This window comes from Nicotiana tomentosiformis, chromosome 2 (assembly GCF_000390325.3).
Source record: "Nicotiana tomentosiformis chromosome 2, ASM39032v3, whole genome shotgun sequence".
Lineage (NCBI taxonomy): Eukaryota > Viridiplantae > Streptophyta > Magnoliopsida > Solanales > Solanaceae > Nicotiana > Nicotiana tomentosiformis.
Window position 1 is genome coordinate 187639794 of NC_090813.1, and position 26842 is coordinate 187666635.

Below are 26842 nucleotides of genomic sequence, written 5' to 3' on the forward strand. Positions count from 1 at the left end.
GACCATGCCAGGCGATTTATATTATCGGCACGTGAGTTGTCCGTGTCGTGTGTGGGAATTTTATTTCTATGATAATTTATCTGATTCATTAATTTCCTTCCTCTACAATGTTATAATTGGGAATTGAATTTCAAGGTTTTTGGGCTAAGGTTAGATTAATGATTTTCAGTTGTGTTGTGTTTTCAGGCCTATATAGAATAGGGTGATGTGGGATCACCCCCGGGTATATGCGTGGAAAGGTGGAACAGTGATTTAAAGGCTTAGGAACAACTCTTGGCATGTTCGAGGACGAACGTATATTTAAGTGGGGGAGAATGTAATGACCCGGCCGGTCATTTTGAGTGTACAACCCCGTTCCCTCATTTACTGCTTATCTTATGTTCAATTATAATTTTGTGACTCGTCGGGGAGGTTTCACAATGAATTGGAATACTTAGTTCCAAGATTTAAAGCTTAAGTTAAAATAGTTGACCGGATGTTGACTATGTGTAAACGACTCCAGAATAGAGTTTTGATGATTCCAATAGTTCTGTATGGTGATTTTAAACTTAGAAGCATGTCCGAAAAATTATTTGGAAGTCTGTAGTTAAATTATGCTTGAATTGGATAAAAATAGAAATATAAGTTTAGAAGTTTGACCGGGGAGTTGACTTTTTGATATCGGGGTCAGAATCCGATTTTGGAAGTTGAAATATGTCCGTTATGTCATTTATGACTTGTGTGCAAAATGTGAGGTCAATCGGACTTGATTTGATAGGTTCATTAAGCTTGAATTGGGGTATGATTCGTGGTTTTAACGTTGTTTGATGTGATTTAGATGTTCTAGTAAGTTCGTATGATATTTTAGTACTTGTTGGTGTATTTGGTTGAGGTCCCGGGAGTCTCGGGTGAGTTTCGGATGGTTAACAGATCAAATTTGGACTTAGAACAATTGAAACTTGCTGCTGCCTACTGATGCAACCGCACCTGCGAAAATGGGCTCGCAGGTACGAGCTCGCAGAAGCGAGGAGTGGAGCGCAGAAGCAAAATGCGGAGGTATGATGTTCATCACAGAAGCGGGCATAATTGCGCACCTGCGCAGTCGCAGGTGGAATCACCGGAAAATGCAGGAGCGATGCACTTCGCAGGTGCGGAGCATGTTGCACAAAAGCGCGACCGTAGATGCGGTCCTAGGCATCGCATAAGTGATCATTGATGGCTAAGCTGTTCCCGTAGAAGCGAGATTTATACCGCAGAAGCGGTGGTCGCAGATGCGACAATGCGACCGCAAATGCGGAAATGCTGGGCAGAATGCCTTATATTCGAAGGTTCAACATTTTTATCCATTTTCGGATTTTGGAGCTCGGTTTGGGCGACTTTGGAGAGAAAGTTTTCACACAACTTGGGGTAAGTGTTCTTTACTCCCCTGTGATTATATTTCATGAATTAATCTACATTTTCGGCACTAGATTATTGATTTTCAAGAGAAATTGAAGGAATTTTCTAGAATTTCATAAAAATGAATTTGCGAGATTTGAATATCGATTCAGAATCGGATTTGAGTGAAATTAGTATGGTTGAACTCGTAATTGAATGGGTTCTCGTACTTTGTGAGTTTCGTCGGATTTTGAGACATGGGACCCACTGTCGATTTTTTGAGCAGAGTTGGGAATTTTCATAAATTGTTAATTTGTAAGCATTGGAGTAAATTGTGATATATTTGCACGTTGTTTGAATTAGATACAGGTCATTTGGCTTGAATTGAGGAGATAGAAAGCGTTCGGAAGTTGATACACGCAAAATAGAATTCCTGGAGCATTGTTTCGCTTGCTCGGTATTGGATTCAGCTTGTTCGAGTTAAGTAACTCTTCTAATCTTGGAGCTGAGGGTATGAACCCTGATTATATGTGTTATGTGTTTGTTGTTGAGGTGACGCACATGCTAGGTGACTCCGTTATTCCTATGGTACTGTGTGGTTACCTGAACTTATTTGAAATCATGAAATCTCTACGTATTAGAGTTATCGAGTTATTCATGTTAGAAACCATGTCTAGGCTACATGCTTATTTTGTTGGGACCCATTGAGGTCGTTACTGTTGTTGAGTTATTTGCTTACATTGCAATTTTATACTCAGTTATGTTCATTCATTTCATATCATATCTCAGTCTCTGTTGCTACATATTGACATATCATATCATCATTTTTGGGATAATTTCCTAACATTGTGAGCTCGAGAAATTGATGACTGAGTGAGGCCAAGGGCCTAATTATAAGGATATTTATGGGATCGGGCTGCACGCCGCAGCAGGCCATATTGGCTTTATATACTTTATTATTATGGGATCGGACTTCACGCCGCAGCATGCCAGATTGACTTATTATAGCACGTGAGTTGTCAGTGTAGTTTATAGCGCTTAGGCTGAAGGAGCCCCTCCGGAGTCTGTACACACCCAGTGAGCGCGGTTGATTTATATTGAGGGGTAGATATTCCCTGGATATGGATATTGTATGAAGCATTTATATTGAAGGATGGATCTTCCCTAGACATGGATCTTGTCTGAAGCATTTATATTGAGGGATGGATCTTCCCTGGACATGGATCTTGTCTAAATCATTGATATTTGGGGATGGATCTTCCCCTGGGCTGGATTGGCCTTGTACAGTACTGAGTGGCTGGATGTCTGTTATTATGTATATATATTGGGATGGATCTTCCCTAGGCTGGATTAGCCATAAACAGTGCTGAGTGATTGAATACTCTGAGAGTGAGAGTACATGAGTTCATCTCTGAGATACATGACATTGACATGCACACATGACATACATGCATAGAGATATATTTTCCTCATGTTGTACAGTATCACATCATTCATGACTTCTCACACATATTGACATATGGGCATAGTGATGCATTTTACACTGGCTATCTCGAAAGAAAATAAAACATCTTATTTATTGTTGAAAGGAGTTTTGGGAGAATTACTGTTTTCAAACTTACTCATATTTTTGGCAACTTCGGTAAACGACTTGGGTTTTCACTGATACACTTGAAAGGCAGAACTATTTTTCAGAAATCATGATTAAGCTAGGCATTTTATCTCGAGTTACTTCTTTTATTACTTGCTTTATGTTGTTATGAGCTGTTATTGGTTATTGGAGTTGGACTCTGACCTTGGTACAACCTCGTCACTACTTTCAACCTAAGATTAGGTTTGTTACTTATTGAGTACATGGTGTCGGTTGTACTCATACTACACTTCTGCACCTTGCGTGCAGATTTTGGATGTCAATGATGTTGTACATGACGGGAGTTCGATCTGAAGATATACCTGCATACCAGTCATTGCTGCCTCTTATTCATGGTAGCTTTAGAATTTTAATCTGTTCATGTATATTTCAAACAGATGATGTATTCTTATTTCACACCAGCTTTGTAAATTTTAATCTTAGAAGCTTATGATTTGTACTACCAGTCCTTGGAAAGTGTATTAGAGTCAATTAAATATTAATTGAATCGGATTATTGTTATTTGGCTTACCTAGCGGGTGAGGTTAGGTGCCATCATGGCTAGTTGGATTTTAGGTCATGACATTATGTCCCCCTATATTCTAAAGACATAATATGCACGACCACTTCTTCACCTTTCTTCTCTATCTCTAAGTAAATCTCCACGAGTGTTAGAATTAGGATATGGTTTCTTCTTCCCAACACCCCCCCCTCAAGTTGGAGGGTAACTTTGTGACCTCTAACTTGCTCAAAATCTCGGAGTGAAAAACCCCAGAAAGTGGCTTTGTGAAGAGATCCTCCAGTTGGTCTTTAGATGGAACAAAAGAAATGGTAATTAAACCGGAAAGGAACTGTTGATGCATAAAATGACAGTCAATTTCTACATGTTTTGTGCATTCGTGGAATACGGGGTTACAGATGATGTGAATGGCTGCCTTGCTGTCAGAGTGAAGAGGTATGGGAAGACTTACTGGTGCAGAGAGATCTTCAAGAAGTTGAACTAACTATGTAAGTTCTATAGTTACTCTTCTCATAGATCTGTATTCTGCCTCTGCAGAAGATGGTGGGATTGACACTTTTTTCTTTGATTTCCAGGAAATGGTTGCTCCTCCTAGTGTGATTAAGAATCCGCTTACAGACCTCCTAGAATCCTTGCAAGAGGCCCAATCAGCATCGCAAAATGCAAGCAAGGAGAATGAGTGTTTTGCTGAGAGAAGAATTCCTTGTCCTAGATCACAGCTCAAATATTTGAGCACTCGTAAGGCAGCAGAGAAATGAGACTTACAGGGTCTCTACATGTATTGACTGAGGGTAAGGACTGCGAAAGAAAGGTCCGGGCAAGTGTTAGTGAGATAGTTCAACTTGCCAACCAGAAGACGAAATACTGTTGGAGCAAAGGGTGCCCATCATCAGCTTGAAGCTTGGAGGAAGGATCAAGAGGAGAATTGACTCGAGGAAAATGAGATACATCAAATTCCTCTAGCATATCCAGGGTAAATCTCATTTGGCTTACAATAAAACCTTCCTTTTCTCGCAGAATTTCCATCCATAAACAATAATGTATGTCTCCTAGATTTTTGACCTTGAATTCACTGTTTAGAAAACCCTTGATATGCTGAATTTCTTTCAAGTCATCTCCAGTAAGCAGTATGTCATCTACATAGACAGTTAGGATAGAAATCAGGGTTCCTTTCCGTTTAAAGAATAGTGATTAATCGTTTAATGATGAAGAATACCCCTTAAAACTAAAAGCTCCTACATGCCTAGCATACCATTGCCTGGAAGCTTGTTTTAAACCATACAATAACTTCCTTAGTAAACAAACATGCTTAGTACTAGGAGGTGTTAAGCCTGCTGGAAACCTCATATATACCTCCTCTTATAGATCACCATGTAAAAATGCATTGTTGACATCTAATTGACACACATTCCAATCTCTTTTGGCTGCAATAGTGAGTAAACACCTTATGGTTGTCATTTTCACCACTGTTGAAAAAGTCTCACTATAATCTATTCCTTCTCTTTGGATATCCCCCGACCACCAACCTTGCCTTCAACCTTTCAATTCTTCCATCCGATAAATGCTTTACCTTGTACACCTATTTGCAAGGTAGAACCTTTTTTCCTTTAGGTAATTCAACCACATCCCATGTGTGGTTATCTTCTAGAGCTTTAAGCTCTTAATTCATAGCTTCTATCCAATATGAATGTTGACAAACCTATCCAAAACTGTTAGGTTCTGTGAAAGTAGAGAGGGATTGCAACACATGTTGATTGTTGGGTGATAGAGAAAAGAAACAAAATTCCCTAGGCTTACTTGGTTGAGTGAAACAAGCTGCTGCTATATTTGTGAACATGATATTACTGCATACATAATCTTTCAAGTAAGCTAGTTGATTGGAAGCTCTTCCTAACTTTCTTAATGGTGTTGGCTGCTTGGGTATAGATACAGGTGAGGTAGTGTGTGGTGTATCTAGGATAGACTGAAAAGGAATTGGGCTAGTAGACAATTGGTGACGAGAGGGAGTATATGAAGAACTTGGTGATGGTAAGGAGAAAATATCACAAACTTCAGGTTCTAAAGAGATGGGTGAGGATTGATCCTGTGATGAAGGTGAATAGGTAGGTTCTATAGTAAATGTTGAGCTTGAGAATATAAGATGTTGTGATGTGCTGGTTTCAACAAAAGGGAAGTGTGATTCATGAAATTTCACATCCCTTGACACAAATACTCTTCCTGTGGACAATTCCAATAGCTTATATCCCTTCTGATGAAGCGGATAACCAAGCAAAATACAAGTTGTTGCCCTATCATCGAACTTGCCTCTTCCCTGGGCTCTTGTAGAACCATAACAGAGGCATCCAAAATTCCTTAAATGATCATACTTGGGTTTCTCTTGAAATAAAACCCCATATGGTGTCTTTCCTTTAAGAACACTAGAAGGCATCCTATTAATAAGATGTGTGGAAGCTAGGATAGATTCACCCCAATATTATATATGTAGCTTGGATTGAAACATGTTCCTCTTGCAATCTCTAAGATGTGTCTATGCTTCCTTTCAACAATTCCATTATGTTGAGAAGTTGCTACACAAGACAGTTGGTATAGAATTACTTCTGAAGCTAGGAAAGCTGCCTCTTGTGTAGCTTTTCCCAATTCTAATGCATTGTCAGATCTTATCATCCTGACTTTCACATTGAATTGCCTTTCAACCATAGGCAGAAAAGATTTAAGCATAGGAAAAGCATTGGTTTTTGCACTTAATAAAAATGTACATGTTCCTATGCTATAGTCATTTACTACAGTAAGGAAATATCTGAATCCATTGCAAGTATTTGACTTATAAGGTTCCCATATGTCTACATGTATAAGTTCAAATATATTCTTGGATTTTTTGCTACTGACAGAAAAAGGATTCCTAGTTTGCTTAGCCTTATGACAAACATCACAGATAAACTTAGAATTTGACTTACAATGAAGGACATATAAATGTTTCATTGCTGAAAATGATAGGTGTCCCAATCTTACATGCCAAAGTTTAACATCAGGAGTACCATTAACTTGAACTGGATTAGAAAAAGAAACAAACTCTGAAACGAGATTTCTTTCTTTTAGAATTGAAGGTACATTACTACTGAATAACCCCTTAGACTTAAGGCTACTTGCTTCCAATAAGTAGAGTCCCTCTCTAACTTCACCAAAAAATTATGGACTCTTCATTAAAAGGCCCTGCAACACACACCCAATAGATGTAAATAGGATATCATACTTGAACTAAATACAAAACCTATTAACTGATAATAAATTATATTTGAAATATGGAACATGTAACACATTGTTGGGGATATGACCTGGCAGAATAGAAGTACTCCCTATATGAGTAACAATTACCTTGAAAGAGTTAGGTAAACTGATATTCAAAGGTACATGAAGTGTAGTTAGAAACAGGAAAGAATTAGGATCAAAACACATATGCTCTGAGGCACCCGAATCAATGATCCAGGTGTCTGATTTTAGACTAGTAAACACTGAACCTGAGTATTTTAGAATAGTACCAGCAACTACATTAACATTGATTCCTGTATTTTCTGCCCGTACTAACTTTGCCTGCTTATACATGTGCATCATTTCTGCAATTTGTTCCTTGCTGAGTTGCTGTCCAAAATTACTGATGTTGAGCTGAGTGCTTTATCCTGCTGAATTCTCACGTTCCTCATATGTTAGTACTGTATTTCCTTTAATTTGAGTATGATAACCTTTGTGATTAGTGAACTCAAAATCTTTTGAAAATCCAATAATTCTATAGCAGTCCTCTTGTGCATGTCCTGTTTTTCCACAATAAGTACATGACACATTTTGGATTGTACTTCTTTTTCCCTTTAAACCTTTGTTGAAGTTTAACAAACTTTTGCCCCGAGTTGTTATATTTGGGTGATATGGCTGCTCTTCTTTGTGTTTGGCTTCTAAGTTTCTGATAATTCTTCCCTTGTCCTGTGATCATAAAAGCTGCAAAATCAGGTAGAGGTTGTGCATTAGGCTGCTTGGCCTCTCCAGCTGCCATGAATGATACTGATTCAGAATTAAAATGTGCATTTGTATAACCTTCTCTTTGATTTTCATATTGCAAGAGAAGTGAATAAGCAATATCTATGCTAGGCAAAGGGTTCATCATGAGGATATTTCCTCTTGCTTGTACATAGATGTCATTTAATCCCATTAGGAATTGGATCAATCTCTGATCCTCAAGAGACTTAGTCAACTTTGCCTTTCCTTCATAAACACAAACACATGAACAACATATGATAACATTTAAAGCATCTAATTCATCCTATTGTCGTTTGAGCTTAGTGAAGTATGCTGCAATGTCACTGTTTTCGTGTACTAAACCTGATAACTTCTTCTGCAGATGATAAAGCTTGGCTCCATTTGATCTCCCAAATCTCTGCTCCAAGCTGTCCCAAAATTCTTTTACAGTTTTGGAGTATATCACACTGTCTGCAATATCCTTTGAGAGAGCATTTAGGATCCAAGAGATGACCATGCCATTCACACAACTCTATTGTTCATGGTCTGGAGATTGATATGCTCTATTAATAAAACCAAGTTTCTTCTTGGCTGACAAAGACAGGAGAATAGATCTCCTCCACCCTGGGTATCTTCTTCCATCAAACATAGTGTTGACTAGAGTCATTCCAGGTGAATCAGAGTTGTTGAGATGATAAGGGTGATTGACATCATAGCTAACTGGTTTTGCAGCATTTCTCGTATCACCAGTAGACGTGATGGTTATTTCAGGCATTTTAGGTTACTGATTATGATGATGAATCTGATGTAAATGGAGTTGGACTGATGGATCGAGCTTATTGCTCTGATACCATGTATGAAATTGAAGGAGAAATCTAATTGAAAAAATCTCCCGTGTTCTTTCATTGCTTGCTTTGTACAGTGTGTATATTATACAATTGACATATATATTTATTCCTCCCACACTAACCCACTAACTTATGTCTCTTTATATTATAATCCTCTTACTAACTATATTAATTTATGTCCCCTCATGTCCACTAATTTATGTCTTCTAACCCATTAATTATATCCCCATATATTCTAAAGACATAATATGCACCACCACTTCTTCACCCTTCTTCTTCTTCTTCACCTTTCTTCTTTATCTCTAAGTAAATCTCCACGAGTGTTAGAATTAGGATATGGTTTCTTCTTCCCAACATTATTTGAGGAAAAGTTGTTGGATTTCTCGTCTTGTTGTTTCACAGCTAACATAGCAAGAGAAACAACATGTGCAGCTAAATTATCTACACTTATTGAACTAGCTATAACAACTTCTAGAGTCAGGCGAATTCAGGATTTGAACTCTATGAGTTCAGATTCGAAATTCTATCGCATTTCATCTAATGTAATGGGTTAAAAATCTATTCTTTATTTATATTTAACAAGTTTTCTGGCAGATATACAAGATATGAGCCGAAACTATGGGTTCAGATGAACCTATAGCTTATATTCTGGATACGCCACTAACTACAACTGCAATTTTTGCAAAGTCCTGAGCAACAAAATACTTAGGTTTACTTAGCGACAAACCAAAGGCAACACTTCTAAACCAACACAGAAAACAAACTGTTGGAAACAACTTAATATACGCCAGATATACAGCATTTCTCGGAACACTAGCTAAGCATATGCATCGGGATTCTGATGGAGATAGGCTTCCACTGCTTTGTACATCCAATACTTTTCTTTGCCTGCCTTGGCTTCTTCTTCCTTAGGCTTGAGAAGGAATCTGGTTTGGTTGGACATTTGCTGCAGGAAATATAGGAGGATTTTAAACAAGGTAAAAATCAAGCCAACAATCTAGAGGATTGAAAGAAGCCAAGCACTGAGTAGTCACATCCAAGATATCCTCTTAGGTGAAGAAACATTTGAAACAAATGTAGTATGAATCTAAAAAACCAAAGCTAGCGGAGGAGCCCTGGATTTAAAAAAAATGCAAGAATTCAGTTGATCATAGCATGAACCTAATGAACAGTTGACATTTGACGAATACATGTCGTGTGCAACATATGTGTACGTGTCTGCATTTGAGAGAGATTCCTGGACAGTTTATAAGCAGTTCGCAACTTTTCACCTCACGAGTTAGCTTTTGCAGCCAAAGTTGGGGAATTTGTGACAGAGTGGTATCAAAGCTTAGCATCACCAAACTGGATAAGCTCAGCAGCCAAAATGTGGCAGTCGAATCGAGCTGTTGAACAACAGACAAGGGATTGGCGATTTGGGAGGAATGAAAGTGTGAGCTAATTGTCTGTTATTTCACAGCTTATTGAGCTAGAGTATTAGCCTGTGCAGCTAAATTAGGGATGGTATTTCTTGAAAGATTTACAAAAACTAAAAAAACTAAGATAACTTTCATATAGTACAAAGGTTGCCCACCTTTTGTTTCGCTTCTTTCTCGCCAAGTCAGCAATCCCATGTATGTTTCTTGATTTGCAATCATATATTACTCATGTATCTGAACTTGAGAAGTAACATATCATATGCAAACAATTCAAGCCATGCCCAAAAAAGGAAAAGAGAGTATACCAAGGCATCTGGTGACTGCTCAAACTTCACCAATTCATTTAAGGACAATGACATCCACTTCATATTTTCTCAAAAAGAATTACAACTAATGTTTAACCATACAAGTCCTACAAATTAATTAGTAGCTAAAAAGTACATTACAACAGCATTTCATCAGTAGAGCATGCTCCCTACCCACCCAAAAACATAATAGTACTTCTTACTTTCACGATACAACATAAGTATAACACGAAGAGTTTGAAACTCTTTATTTGTTACTACTAATCGCTGTGAAGTCGCTCGTGTTAAGTGTAGAATTTTAATAATGATCAATATCCATAAAGAAGTCTTGACTGATGTTATATTACTGTATGCAGACTCTGGGTGAGAAAGCATTGCTAAAAGGAATGAAGATCCACTCAATGGCTATGTATCTTGAACCATTGCCTTACATGTAACTCACATGCAAATCCAAAAAAAAGTGTATGCAGATTTTGTAAAACGGAAGATTCAAAGTGGAAGGGAAAAACAACATAATGTGAGACAATTTGAAGTGTTGTTCCTTTACCCAAAAAAGCATGGAGCATGGAAGCACTACCCGGATAAATTAATCCAACCCATCAACTGCTCCTTTCTTCGACAAAGCATGGAGCATGGAAGCACTCCCTAGATCTCGGCTTGGAGCACTCCCTGGATTTATTAAATCCAGCCCATCCCTCATGAAGGAATTAAAGGCACGACTATTGAATCAAATATCAGTAAAATATTGTGTGCATCTATTAAAGACAAATCTACAACAGCTCTCAAATCTCACCTATAAGAAGACTGGCAAACTTAAGGATTGAACATGCAACTACACAAACTGATTCTAAACCTCTCTAATTCTTAGTACAAACACTGTATTCTTGAGTCTACAAGTGTCATAAAAGATAGGAAGGGATAGAAGACAAAAAGAGAGTTGTGTCAACATTACAAAAGCTATTATCGCTGAATGTCATTGATGGTGAGCGAACCAAAACCATCACCATTGTAACATATTATCAAAGATCTAAGAAGTCCCTTGTGACCCAAGGGAAACTGGATGTAAGTACATCACCGGTACTAAACCAGTATAAAAATTGCTGTATCCTGTTATCTTTCAGTTTGCTTGGTTTATTTCTCTTTAACTGTTCACTGTGCAGAATCTAGTCGACTAAACTCATATTTAGTCAACTAAGTTTTAATCGACCATAATTCACCCACGTATTGTACTTTCAATTGGTATCAGAGCAAGGCTCACAAACTTTGCTTAATAGCTAGTGAAAAAAAGATCATAGGATCAAATACAGTCGTCAGTACATTATTTCAAGAGGGAACCTCTCAGGTATGACCTCCATATTTCAACGGACAACACTTTTCTCACTGAAAAGTTCGGATGGAAACATACACTATGTCATATGACATCAAAGTTTGGCGTTTGATAAAAAAGGGAAATCTTCCAATTCCATGAGAGAAAGATGAGAATGGTCAAGTCATAGTATCAACTGATCCACTTGACTTAGATGATTACATTGATGAACAAGCTGCTGTCATAACTATGAATGCTAAAGCAAAAAAAGCTTATGTATAATGCTATCCGTGGAGAAGAGTATGAAAAGATTTCAAGCTGTGAAACTGTTAAGGAAATGTGGGATAAATTGGAAGTCACATATGAAGGGACCAATAAGGTAAAAGAAACAAGGATCAATCTTCTAGTTCGTGACTATGAACTATTTCAAATGAAAGATGGAGAATCAGTGGAGGAAATGTTCTCCAGGTTCAGCAAAATCCTTGGAGATCTAAACTCTCTTGGTAGACTAATAAAAAGCGGAGTACAGGTCAGAAAAATTCTTAGAAGTCTACCCACAATTTGGCATCCCAAAGTTATTGCTCTAGAATGTCAGGACCTTGACAAAATATCCTATGATGCACTTAGAGGTGATCTAATTACCTTTGAGAAAACTCACTTGGACAGGCAAATTCAACAAGAAAATAAGAAAATGGTTGCCTTTAAAGAAACTGTGGCTGGACCAAAAAATGAAGAAGATGAGGAAGGAGGAGAACATGATGAAAATATAGCCATGATCTCCTAAGTTGTAACAAGCATGATGAGAAAAAACAGAAATAGCAGGAGAGGTAGATCAAACTTCAGAAAAGGAAGGACGAATAATGAAAATGATAAAAGTGATGGAAAATGGTATGAATGTGGAAAATATGGACATATTCAAGCTGATTGTCCCGAACTGAAGAAAAAGCTAAGCAGGAACTTTCAAAAGAAGAAGTCCTTTGGAGCCTGGAGCGATGAAGAAGAATCTGACCATGAAAAAAATGCAAATATGTATTTCATGGTCATAAAAGAAGATAGCAATAAGGACTCATGTGAGCTTGGGCTCATGGCAGACAAAGGAGGAGATGAGGAAGAAAACTCCGGCGAACTTTGTCTTATGGCAGACGAGGGAACCAGTGAGGTACATCTTCCTACATGTCCCAACTGTTATGAACTCCAAGAATTTATTGCTATTGCTCTTTCAGATATTGAAAGAGTTCTAAATGAACTTAGAAAAATCCAAAAAGAAAAGAAAGACTAGGACTTGAAGCTGAAAGTTTGTGAAATTGAGCATGACATGCTTCAAGATGAAGTTAATGAACTTAAACTTCTACTGAATGGATTACTAAAATCCACAAGTCATAGTTCTGTCAAATCAAATCAGACTGTTCCTCATACATCTTTGATTAGAACTAGAAATTCTCAGGGATGCTCTTATTGTGGTAAAAATGATCACAACACTAACTAGTGCAGGAACAGAATCAGAGCAGAAAGGGATTCAAAAAATCAAAAAAATCCATTGTGTTTTTATTGTGGAAAACCTGGTCACACTTCTTACCGTTGCAGGATCAAAGACAACAAGAGATGGGTCTGGCGACCTAAATCCTTTATTCAAGCTAACACTCAAAACTTTAACCATTTAGGACCCATGCAAGTTTGGGTACCTAAAAACAAGTAATTTTATTTTGCAGGAACACCGCAAGAAGAATCGAAAAGGAAAATGGTATCTTGACAGCGCGTGTTTCAGACATATGACTGGTGACAAACAATTATTCAAAATTATCACCAGACTAGATGGAGGAACAGTTACATTTGGAGATAAATCAAAAAGAATTGTAATTGGAGTTGGAAAGGTTCCTCTCAGCTCAACATGTGATGTAGATGGAGTGTATCTGGTTGATAAACTTAGTTACAATCTTCTCAGCATTAGTCAACTATGTGACAATGACTACGAGGTTCGTTTTAAAAAACATGGTTGGTTTATTGAAGATGAATCAGGTAAAGTTATTCTCTTTGGAAATAGGGACACAAATGTTTATACTATCAGTAACTTAGAAAGTGTTGGTAATAAAATTTGTCTAGCTTCCATTTTTGATGACCCTTGGGTATGGTATGGAAAGCTTGGTCATGCCAGCATGCACACTATTCATAATCTTTCTAAAAATGATCTTGTCATTGGTCTTCCAAAACTAGACTTCTCAAAAGATCAAATTTGTGATGCATGCCAACTAGAAAAACAAACCAGAACCTCTTTTAAAGTCAAAAATATTATTTCCACTACAAAACCTCTTCAACTATTGCATATGGATCTTTTTGGACCTACTAGAAGTGTTAGCATAGGTGGTAGAAAGTATGCTTTTGTTTTTATAGATGATTTTTCTAGATTTACTTAGGTTATTTTTCTAAGTCGCAAAGATGAAGCTTTAAGAAACTTTGAAGTCTTTTGCAAGAAAGTACATTGTGAAAAAGGTTACTACATTTCCTCCATAAGAAGTGATCATGGAGGAGAATTTGAAAGCAAAGCTTTTAAGAACCTCTGCAATGATCAAGGGATCTCTTACAATTTCTCTTCCCTAAGATAGCCACAACAAAATGGAGTGGTAGAACGTAAAAACAAAACTCTACAAGATATGGCAAGAACCATGATTGTGAAAAATTCTCTCCCACACCACTTCTGGGCAGAAGCCGTAAGTACAACATGTCATATCATCAACAGATGCCTTGTTCGACCAATACTCAATAAGACTCCATATGACCTATGGAGAGAAAAAAGACCCAACATCAATTATTTCCATCCTTTCGGCTGTAAGTGCTTTATTCACAATAATGAAAAAGATAATCTTGGTAAGTTCGATCCCAAAAGCGATGAAGGTATTTTTCTTGGATACTCTCCCTCCAGTAGAGCAAATAGAGCTTTTAATAAGCGTACTTTATCCATTGAATAATCTATACATGTTATTTTTGTGGATACTAACCCTCATTTGAAGAATGATCATCTTCCTGAAAATGAAGAAATTTCCATAGTGCCAAAGTCTATCGATACAAGTGGAATTGCCTCTGAAGAAGTGACTGATCAGCAAGATCAGCCGACTATGCATCTTACAGAAAAGCAGGAGTCCACTTTGATCGATCCAACCAACTCTGCTGAAAAAGAGTCAGAATTAGTCATCCCAAATGAATGGAAAAGTGAACCTGGATATCCTCATAAGTATATCATTAGATACCCTCAGGAAGGGATAAAGACTAGAAAATATCTAAAGCAGACATCAAATATTGCTTTCATATCCCAACTTGAACCAAAAAGGGTGGACAAAGCACTTGGTGACAAAAGCTGGATAACTGCAATGAAGGAAGAGCTTGATCAATTTGAGAAAAACAAAGTATGGGAACTCATTCCTAAGCCACCAAATGCATCCATTGTTGGAACAAAATGGGTATTTAGAAATAAGTTGAATGAATCTGGACAAGTCGTGAGAAATAAAGCCAGACTAGTTACTCAAGGTTATTCACAACAAGAAGAGATTGATTATGAGGAGACTTTCGCCCCTGTTGCCAGGTTAGAATCCATTCACATTCTCTTAGCTTATGTTGCTCATAAGTGTTTCAGACTATTTCAGATGGATGTGAAAAGTGCCTTCTTGAATGGATTTATTTCTAAGGAAGTTTTCATTAAGCAACCTCCAGGATTTGTAAATGAATCCTTTCCTAATCATGTCTACAAATTATCCAAAGCTTTGTATGGCCTAAATCAAGCTCCTAGAGTCTGGTATGAAAGGTTAAGTTCATTCTTAGTTGAACATGGATTCGACAGAGGTAATATTGATACTACTCTTTTCATCAAACGACCATCTCTAGGTAACTTAATTGTACAAATTTATGTAGATGATATTATTTTTGGCAGTACTAATATTTTTTGTGCAAGGATTTATCAAATATCATGAAAGGAGAATTTGAAATGAGTATGATGGGATAATTAACCTTCTTCCTTAGACTTCAAATCAAGCAAATACAGAAAGGAATCTTTATTAGTCAAACAAGTACACGAAAGAACTCATCAAAAAGTTTGGTATGTCTAATGAAAAATCCACATGAACACCTATGAGTCCATTGACTACTTTGGATGAAGACAAAAATGGTAAGAGTGTTGATGAAATAATGTATTGAGGTATTATTGGCTCATTACTCTATCTTACCGCTAGTCGACCAAATATCATGTTTAGTGTTTGCAAATATGCTAGATATCAGTCAGCTCCTAAAGAGTCTCATTTGACTGTTGTTAAATGTATTATCAGATATTTGATAGGGACAATCGACTATGGATTATGGTATAAAAGTTTGAAAATTTTCAATCTCAAAGGTTTTTCAGATGCAGATTTTGCAGGAGATAGACTTGATAGAAAAAGCACAAGTGAAACGTGCCAACTACTTGGAAAATCCCTTATATCTTGGCACAGCAAGAAACAAAGCTGTGTGGCCTTATTCACCACAGAAGCTGAATATTTGGCAGTAGGCAACTACTGCACACAAGTGCTATGGATCATGCATCAACTGTTAAATTATGATTTATGTATTAATTCTGTTCCGATCATGTGAGACAATACTAGTGCAATTTATTTATCAAAAAACTCTGTGCATCATTCTAGGGCTAAGTATATTGAGATCAAGCATCATTTTATACGTGATCATGTTGCTAAAGTAGATATTGTGTTAGAATTTGTTAATACTGAAAATCAGTTGGCGGATATTTTTAAAAACCTTTGCTTGAAGAAAGATTTTGTTTTCTTTTGAACAAAATTGGCATTTGTACAATTCCCTCATAACCATGGTTAATGTATCCCATAATTACTTTTATTTAATTCCATGTATTTTGTTATTTGTGCCAAAAGAAAAAAAAATCTTTTAGTACTTGATTAGTCTTCACACTTATTCATGAAAAACTGAAGGTGTAATTTTGCAGAAGGCAACTTTTCAGTTGCCTTCCATACGTCTCTCCAGAAATTGAGGGGTCCTTTTTTTTAACTCCTCTCTCGAGCGTATCTCCCATTTTCTCAAAGGAACCAAACCTCCCTCTCTCTGTTTTCTTTCACTCATGGCCAAAGCACAACCATCTCCCTCATCTTTCTTACCCAGAAGAAGGCACCGATTCAAGAAAACCAAAGATGATCTTGTTCATATCGAATCCTCCGAAAGCACACGCCACTTACTCATTGAAGAAGAATGAAGTGGCGCTCAAGAAGAAATTCTCATATCTCAAAAGAGAGCAGGAAAACGACCAATGGAATCTATCCCCAAACAATCCTCTCAGAAAAAGGGAAAAACTGAAAGTATAGAGTTTGGTTCTGAAGACAGGATGATTTTCTATGGCCCTGAAGAGAAGGCTATATTTGTCGCCTTTAAAGGGAAGTCAATTGCATTTGGTCGCACTGTAAGCTTAAAGTCTATGCAAAACTCTCACTGTGATGTTCTGTCTATTTTTGAAACTCAAAAACTTGTCTCCCTATTTGCTACTGTTGGTGATACTGTCTACGAAGAGCCTGTGCACATGTTTTATGCAAACCTTTTTGTGAATGATAAAGACGATCTAGAAACCATGGTCTTAGGAACTCGCATTATCCTTGATTCTTATCAGTTTGAAAAAATCTTTGCTACAAAGTTTGTTGGATACAATTCCTTTGTGCAACATTCCTGGCCAGATAATTTTGAAGTATCTTTTTATGAGGCCAAAAGTTTTCTGTCTGAAAACCCCCTTGATATAGCTCCTAAGAACTTGAAGTTTGAACATCGTGTTCTAGCCCACATTATTGCAACCACTTTGCTATCCCGTACTGGTTCACTAAGTACTTTGTCTCTCAGAGATATATTTGTTCTGTATTGTTTGGTAAATGGTAAAGCTATAAACTGGTTTGCCTGGGTACGTCAATACATGCTTGAAAGTATCAGGGACGTTTTCTCTTCTGCGAGCAGCCTGCCTTATGCTTTACTAGTTTCTCACATCCTGAAAGTCATAAAAGTGGACCTATCTCTCTATATTCCAAATATTATCTCCAGCACCTATAATAAGACTGCCTTTGCCATGATGGGGTATACTTTAATTGAGGGAACTTGGTTTAAAAATGACAAAGACAGAAGTCATCCCTACTCAGAGCAGTGGGGGACTAAAATCTGAAGCCAACAAATCCTCTTCTTCAGACCAGCTGATGCTGACGTAGCACAACATTGCAGGTATCAAGGATTTACTAACCTCTATGCAGGAGCAGGTGGACAAGATCAGAGAAGTAACCAAGGAAACCAGGGCAGACGTGGCCAAGCTTAGGATCACTCTTCAAGCCACAAGGAGGCAAGGAATTAGGGCCATGCAGGATGTCTCTGAAAACCTGACCAAAGTCACCAAAGACATTGATGCCTCTTATGAAAGCTTCTGCACTAAAGTGATCAACACCCTGAAATATTTCCTTGGGAGGCATTGAATGTTTAGGATGCTTAAGACAATCCTTTTTTCTTTATGTGATAGTTTAAGACTATTTTCTTTTGGTTGTGTCTGGGGTGAGCATTAGTCGACTATGCTCACTATAACTGCTTAGCTATACAAATTTTATGCCTGCTTAGCTAGTACTATTACTGCAAGTAGTTTTCTTTTTTTTTTGATTGATGTAAAAGGGGGAGAAAGAAAGAAAAAGAGTTGCAGGTGTGTTACGGGTATGTTACAGGTGAACTACAGGCTTCTTAAGTGCAAGTTCAAATCAACAACCACCTTAAAGACAGGGGAAGCACACTTGAAAAGAAAAAAAGAAGTATCCATAAATTAGTCAAACTCCTTTTAGTTTATTGTCATCATCAAAAAGGAAAAGTTTGTTAAGTGTAAAATTTTAATAATGATCAATATCCATAAAGAAGTCTTGACTAATGTTATATTAGTGTATGTAGATTCTGGGTGAGCAAGCATTGCTAAAAGGAATGAAGATCCACTCAATGGCTATGTATCTTGAACCATTGCCTTACATGTAACTCACCTGCAAATCCAAAAATAAGTGTATGTAGATTCTGTAAAACGGAAGATTCAAAGTGGAAGAGAAACACAACATAATGGGAGACAATTTGAAGTGTTGTTTCTTTACCCAATAAAGCATGGAGCATGGAAGCACTCCCTGGATAAATTAATCCAGCCCATCAACTGCTCCTTTCTTCGACAAATCATGGAGCATGGAAGCACTCCCTCGATCTCGGCTTGGAGCACTCCCAGGATTTATTAAATCCAGCTCATCCCTCATGAAGGAATTAGAGGCACGACTCTTGAATCAAATATCAATAAAATATTATGTGCATCTATCAAAGACAAATCTACAACAGCTCTCAAATCTCGCCTATAAGAAAACTGGCAAACTAAAGGATTGAACATGCAACTACACAAACTAATTCTAAACCTTTCTAGTTCTTAGTACAAATATTGTATTCTTGAGTCTACAAGTGTCATAAAAGATAGGAAGGGATAGAACACAAAAGGAGAGTTGTGTCAATATTACAAAAGCCATTATCGCTGAATGTCGTTGATGGTGAGCGAACCAAAACCATCACCATTGTAACCTATTATCAAAGATCTAAGAAGTCCCTTGTGACCCAAGGGAAACTGGATGTAAGTACATCACCGGTACTGAACCAGTATAAAAATTGCTGTGTCCTGTTATCTTTCAGTTTGCTTGATTTATTTCTCTTTAACTGTTCACTGTGCAGAATCTAGTCGACTAAACTCATATTTAGTCAACTAAGTTTTAATCGACCACAATTCACCCCCTCTTATACTTTCAGCTCGGTCAAGGATGAAATTGATGGCATATGAGCTCCAAAAGCCTCTCTATAAGCGCTCAAGCAAAAAAGCACGGTGAAGGATTGACATAGAGCTAATACAGTTTTCTTATGCAGAAGTCACCATTAGTATATGACGTTGTTGCTGCATCTCCATCAATGGCCCAAACGAAATCAGGCATGTCGAACCTTACCCACCCAAAAACTTATGAGGGACTCAAGTGCACTACTATAGAAATATGTATATTGACTGACTTCTAACTAACTCAACGACTATGTACTCCTACGCAAGCTGTTAGTACTGTTTCTTCGAGCTTCACTATTTCTTCTCATATCAGTATTACTGAGATATATGTTCAAGTTTAAGCATTTTTAATCTCTGTCTATTCAACTCCTAAACAGATGAGTTAGGCAAATGCCTGGCTGATACATCTTGCGCAGCTCTAGCAACATTTGGATAATAGATTCTTCATCCCCGTCCGAACCATCATGCATTGGGCGGCTAAAGGGTGAAGCAGCTCAAGCGAGTGCTTTAGGTCCCATATTTTTAGGGCCCTAATTTTTTAATAAAAAATATAGTATATGTTAATTTTCATTAAACAAAATGAATGTTTTAAAGGGAAAGTGCAGTTTATTTTCATTAAAAAGAAAACGTGAGACGTTGAACATAAATTGGAAAATGGTATATTCCTTTTGGTAAATGTGTCTTTTTTGGATTTTCTTACCTTATTTCCATTTTGACAACTATCTCCGGGCCTGTATCATTTTTATATTTTTTTCGCTTTCTCTTCAAAGAATATGTACAATATTTTTATATATTTTTTTTCCATGTTTAATTCGTAAAAACTAGAGTGCTTAAAATATTTTCTTACCTCTTTTCTTGATTTTTTCTATAAGTTTTCAAGCGTCGTAACAAGTATATTTAAGCAGCGAAAGGTTATTTTAATATAAAGATCTCTACTTGACTTACATTCCATTATTCAAATTTTCCATTATTTATTTTTGCTCCAAAGTATTTTAACCTTGAATGTTCTTTAAAACATAAATTGTCACTACGATATTTTGTCATGATCCCAATTCCCACCGTAGGATGTCGTGATGACACCTAATCTTTAAGACTAGGTAAACCTAACACATGCTGAAAAATAATGAAATTTAACTAATCTTAACTACAACACATTAAATAATATATTAAACAACATAGCTGAACCGACATTAGTTACATTATCTTAAGATCGGTAGTATAAGTCATAAGCCTTTCTACGAGTAACTTAATATAAGAATACATCATTGTTCAGGAATAATAGGAAACGATGGAAATAAAATACAGCAGAAGGTGACTTCGAGACCTGCGAACGTCGAGCAGGTATACTTTGAAGTCTCCAGCCGTACAGACATACCAACAAGATCTATAACATAACACGGACCTGCTCAAGGCCTCAAATCACATCAAACAACATCAAATCTACGAATCGCGCCTCAAATCGAACTTATGAACTTTCAACTTCTACAACTCGCGCCGAATCATATCAAATCAACCCGGAATGACGTCAAATTTTGCATGCAAGTTTCAAATGACACAACGGAGCTATACAAACTCCCGGAATCGAAATACGAACTCGATATCAACAAAGTCAACTCCCGGTCAAACCTCTCAACCTTCCAAACCTTCAACTTTCCCATTTTTGCCAAAATGTGCCAAAACCTACTAGAAATATCCAAATGCGAATCTGGGCATATGCCCAAGTCCAACAATAAAGCTTCAACAATGAAATTCATTCTTCCAAACTAATTTCGAATCACCAAAAAACCGAAACCGAAGATACAGACAAGTCGTAATACGTCATACGGAGCTACTCATACCCTTAAACCACCGAGCGAAGTACAAATGCTCAAAACGACCGCTCGGGTCGTTACATATTTATGGTTAAGACTTATTTTTCAAATTAAAAGTGTTAGGGAAAAGTTTAGAAACTAATACTTTAATTGATATATTCAATCAAATAAAAAAAATTCATTCTATTCCAATTAACAATTCATATAACTGTTGCCTCAGTAAAAATGACTTTTTCAAAATTAAAATTAATTAAATTTTATCTAAGATCAACAATGACTAAATGGATTGGTTACCTTTTTGGATAACCAAAGTGGATTAGCTAAGGTATCAATTGGAAAGATTCTTTTAAAAGAAATCAATTATAAGAGTTATTAATCATAAATATTAAAGGTTTATATTTAACGAAAAAATTCAGGCGCTTTAGGCCACAACTTAAATTAAACCGCCCCTGGACTCTGTGATGCAATTCCCCTAGGTGATAGCTCCCCATGATGTATCATATTATTTGAGGAAAAGTTGTTGCATTTTTTATGAGCTTCTTGTTTGTTGTTTCATAGCTAACAGAGCAAAAGCAACAGCCTAGCATCATCTGCACATGTAGAGCTAGCTGCAAACAGCAACTACACTTGCATCTATTCTCAAATTCATCCACCTGCACTTTTTTTATTTGCAGATATAGTACAAAGTTTGCAGACAGTCATCAATCCCATGCATGTTTCTTGATTTGCAGTAACATATCTGGACTTGAAGAGTAACAGATGATTTGCAAACAATTCAAACCATGCCAAAAAAAGAAAAGAGAGTATACAATAACAACAATTTTGAAAGAACAATCTTGGAATACATAACTAGAGAGTGCCAATCTTTAACCATAAGCACACTAAATGAAGAAAAAGGGGGGAAAATTTGTCAAAAGTCCTGGGCAGCAGACGGAGCAAGAATAGCAGCAAAATTATCTACACTTGTAGAGCTAACTGCAACTACAGCTGCATCTAATTGCAAATTCATCGACCTGCACTTGTTTTTCTTTCATCCCATGTGCATCAATTGAATTTTCTGCATTACAGTTGAAGTTGCACCACCATCTACTCTTTCCTCACTATTATGTAAAGTGAATTCACATCTTGATCAAGGATACAGCAACCTAAACTCCAAATGCGTCGATGGGCTGATTCTTGGTGCGTGTGAATTCCACCAGCCTGCATCACAATTAAAACTCTATGCTGGGCTGATTGTGAAAGATTTATAAAAACTTGAAAAAGCTGAGATATAAGATAACTTTCATCTAGTACAGAGGTTGCTCCCTTTTGTTTCACTTATTTCCTGCTATCCTCCAAATCCGCTTCCTAAAGCATTATTCTCATGCCCTTGTAATCAATATCACATCATTGCGGAGAGTTGGCAATCCCATGTATGTTTCTGGACTAGAGGAGTAACATATTATATGCAAACAATTCAAGCCACGCCGAAGAAGAAAAGAACAACAACCTCCTGGATTTGTAAATGATACTCTCCCAAATCATGTATATAAGTTGACTAAAGCTCTATACGAACTCAAGCAAGCTCCCCGATCCTGGTATGAAAGATTAAGTTCCTTCCTTCTAAATCAAGGTTTCAAACGAGGTAATATCGATACAACTCTGTTTATTAAGCACTCAAATTTAGGTAATCTTATTACTCAAATTTATGTTGACGATATTATTTTTTGAAGTCCTAACTCTGTTCTATGTGAAGAATTTGCTCATTCTATGAAAGGAGAATTCGAAATGAGTATGATGGGAGAGCTAACTTACTTTCTTGGACTACAAATCAAACAGTCTCTCCAAGGGATCTTTATCAGTCAAACCAGGAACATCAAGGAGCGTATAAAGAAGTTTGGCATGGAGAATGCTTAGCCCATTGGGACTCCAATGAGTCCAACAACTACGCTTGATGAAGATAAGAATGGAAAAAGTATTGATGAAACTATGTATAGAGGAATGATTTGATCCTTATTATATCTCCCTGCTAGTCGACCAGATATAATGTTCAGTATGTGTAAATGTGCAAGGTTTCAATCGGCTCCAAAGGAATCCCATCTTACTACTGTTAAACGCATTATAAGATATCTTTTTGGAACCTCTGAATTAGGATTATGGTATGCTCACTCTAACCATTTTGTCTTGAAAGGTTTCTCAGATGCATATTTTGCAGGTGATAAGATCGACATGAAATGTACTAGTGGCACATGCCAACTGTTGGGAAATGCACTAGTTTCTTGGCATAGCAAGAAACAAAATTGTGTTGCCTTGTCAACAACTGAAGCAGAATATTTAGCTATTGGAAGTTGTTGTACACAAGTTCTTTGGATCATGCATCAACTTCTCGACTATGATTTATCTCTTACCTCTACTCCTATATTTTGTGATAATACTAGTAAGCTCAACATACTAGTTTTTGGACTTAGAAAGTTGCTGAAGTTTCTGGTGTCTTGAGTTCTGGTTTCCTTATACGCGATCACGTGGGGTGATCCGCGATCGCGTAGGCTAGCTAGACGAGATGATGGATTTGTTCTTCACATTCGCAGATAGGAGAATGCGAACGCATAGCGATATGAGGTGGTTCTTCGCGAATGCATAGCCAAGGTCGCGTTTGCGTAGTGTTAAGTGGACCAAAGCTGGGCCACGCATTTTGTCCATCGCGACGCGTTGGATTGTTCGCGATCACGTAAGTGTGAGAGTTAGAACATCGCGTTCGCGTAGAGTATGTTTGGCAAAAAATTTTGTGCATCACTCTAGAGATAAGTATATAGAAATCAAGCTTTATTTTATCCGTGATCATGTTGCTAAGGGTGATATTGCATTAGAATTCATTGGTACTGAATCTCAACTTGTTGATATTTTTACAAAACCTCTTTTAGAAGAAAGATTTTGTCTACTACGAAAAACGATTGGCATTATGTCAAATAAAACAAATCTTTTTTATATGTTTAAAATATTTTATTTTTCTTCTTATGTGTGTTTAATTTTACTTTGATGTAAGTGTAATTATTACACCTCCATCACTACCGCCGAAACATCTCCTCAAAAGAGTCACTTCTTTCTGAATCCGTCCTTTCCTTTAACCAATGCAACTCTTCAACCTTCCTAATGTCTAGATAAGAACCCTCTTCTCTCCCTCTCACTCTTCATCCTCTCCAAAGAAACCCTCACCGTGGCGAAAAGAATCCTCTCACCTTCCACTGCCACTAAACGAAGCAGAAGGTTTCGGAAAATCCTCAACCCTGAAGAAACTGTAGACTTGGAATCATCCATCGACTCAGATTTTCTCAAAACTTACAATGAAAGCAGTAAATCTTCTGAGGACCTTCCCATTAGCTAGAAAAAGGCAGGAAAGAGGCCCATGGAGCAAACCCCCAAAAAATCAGCATGCAAGAAAGGGAAAGTAGAGAGTACAAAATTTGGGCTAGAGGACAAATTAATCTTCTATGGACCAAGTGAGAAATCAAGGTTTGAATCCTATAAGTCGAAATCTATGGCTTATGGACGCACTGTAAGTCTCTCTCTTATGAAAAATCTACACTGTGATATGATTGCTGTTTTTGATTTTTAACGTCTTTCCTCTCTGTTCGATACTATTGGAAGCTCTGTGTATGAAGAGCATGTGAGAATGTTCTATGCAAATTTACTTGTGAATGATAAAGATGACTTGGAGTCCATGGTTTTAGGCACTCGAATTTTTCTTGACTCATATCAATTTGAGAAGATGTTTTCTGCTAAGTTTAACGGATATGAGGTTTTTGGGCAAAATTCCTGGCCAAAAGACTTTGAAGTTTCCTTAGAAGAAGCAAAAGCCTTCGTGTCTAATAATCCTCCCGATATTGGTCCCAAAAATCTAAAGTTTGAACACCGAGTTTTGGCCCACATGATAGCCACCACTTTACTTGCTAGAACTGGGTCCCTCAGCACTTTGTCTACCAGAGATATCTTTGGTCTTTACTGTCTTGTAAATGACAAAAGAATTAACTGGTTTGTAGGATTCATCAATATATGCTTGAGAGTATCATGGATATATCCTCTTATGCTGCTTGTCTACCCTATGGATTATGTATCTCACATATTCTTGGAGTTATGAGGGTTGACTTGGCACTTTTCACACCCCAAGCATATTACCAGTACCTATGATAAGACAGCCTTCTCTATGATGGGTTACATTTTAAGTGATGATGGATGGGTCAAGCGCGCCAAAGTTTAAAGTGTCCCAACGCAGGTTGAAGCTCCCACTGAACCACCAGAGTCTCAGTCAACTACCTCTCAAAATCTTCAGCAGATTCAGCAATATCTAGATGGTGTAAAACTCATACTCGTTGAGATGAAAGAGCAGGTAGACAAAATCAGGGAAGTCACCAAGAAAACAGGTACAGATGTGGTAAATCTTAGGATGGATATGGGAGCCACATGAAGACAAGGAACCAGGGCATTCAACTCCATGATAGAAAAAATGGACAAGCTCGTCAAAGATGTTGAAACCTCCTATGAATCCTTCTGCACCAAAGTGATCAATACCCTCTACTTTCTGAGGAGAAACTAAGGCGTGTTTGTGTGTGTTAAAAAAATCTTTTATGTGCTTGCTTCTGGTTTAAGACTTATTTTTGCATTGGTCTGTATGAACCATCACTCTATTCCTCTGCTGAAGACATTATTTATGCTGCCCTAACTAGTATGCATATTATCTGTATATTATTCAAGATCCCTTTGAGAGACTGTTTGATTTGTAGGTCAAGAAAGTAAGTTAGCTCTCCCATCATACTCATTTTGAATTCTCCTTTCATAGAATGATCAAATGCTTCACATAGAACAGAGTTAGGACTTCCAAAAATAATATCGTCAACATAAATTTGAGTAATAAGATTACCTAAATTTGAGTGCTTAATAAACAGAGTTGTATCGATATTACCTCGTTTGAAACCTTGATTTAGAAGGAAGGAACTTAATCTTTCATACCAGGATCGGGGAGCTTGCTTGAGTCCGTATAGAGCTTTAGTCAACTTATATACATGATCTGGTAGAGTATCATTTACAAATTCAGGAGGTTGTTGTTCTTTTCTTCTTCGGTGTGGCTTGAATTTTTTGCATATAATATGTTACTCCTCTAGTCCAGAAACATGCATGGGATTGCTAGCTCTCCGCAATGATGTGATATTGATTACAAGGGCATGAGAATAATGCTTTAGGAAGCGGATTTGGAGGATAGCAAGAAGTAAGTGAAACAAAAAGGAGCAACCTCTGTACTAGATGAAAGTTATCTTATATCTCAGTTTTTTCAAGTTTTTATATATCCTTCACAATCAGCCCAGCATAGAGTTTTAATTGTGATGCAGGCTGGTGGAATTCACACGCACCAAGAATCATCCCATCGACGCATTTGGAGTTTAGGTTGCTGTATCCTTGATCAAGATGTGAATTCACTTTACATAATAGTGAAGAAAGAGTAGATGGTGGTGCAACTTCAACTGTAATGCAGAAAATTCAATTGATGCATATGGGATGAAAGAAAAACAAGTGCAGGTCGATGAATTTGCAATTAGATGCAGCTGTAGTTGCAGTTAGCTCTACATGTGTAGATAATTTTGCTGCTATTCTTGCTCCGTCTGCTGCACAGGACTTTTGACAAATTTCCCCCCCTTTTTTCTTCATTTTGTGTGCTTATGGTTAAATATTGGCACTCTCTAGTTATGTATTCCAAGATTGTTCTTTCAAAATTGTTGTTATTGTATACTCTCTTTTCTTTTTTTGGCATGGCTTGAATTGTTTGCAAATC

General features: G+C 37.2%; 1 protein-coding gene and 1 long non-coding RNA gene across 2 annotated transcripts in view; one reads left to right on the forward strand and one right to left on the reverse strand.

The window, feature by feature from the left end:
- The window catches only part of LOC104086825 (uncharacterized), a 301759-nt gene that overhangs the window by 234416 nt on the left and 40501 nt on the right, over positions 1-26842 (reverse strand).
- Positions 26186-26820, forward strand: LOC138906791 (uncharacterized). Its single transcript, XR_011414446.1, has 2 exons — positions 26186-26281; positions 26403-26820. It is a non-coding gene; the product is annotated as an uncharacterized lncRNA (long non-coding RNA).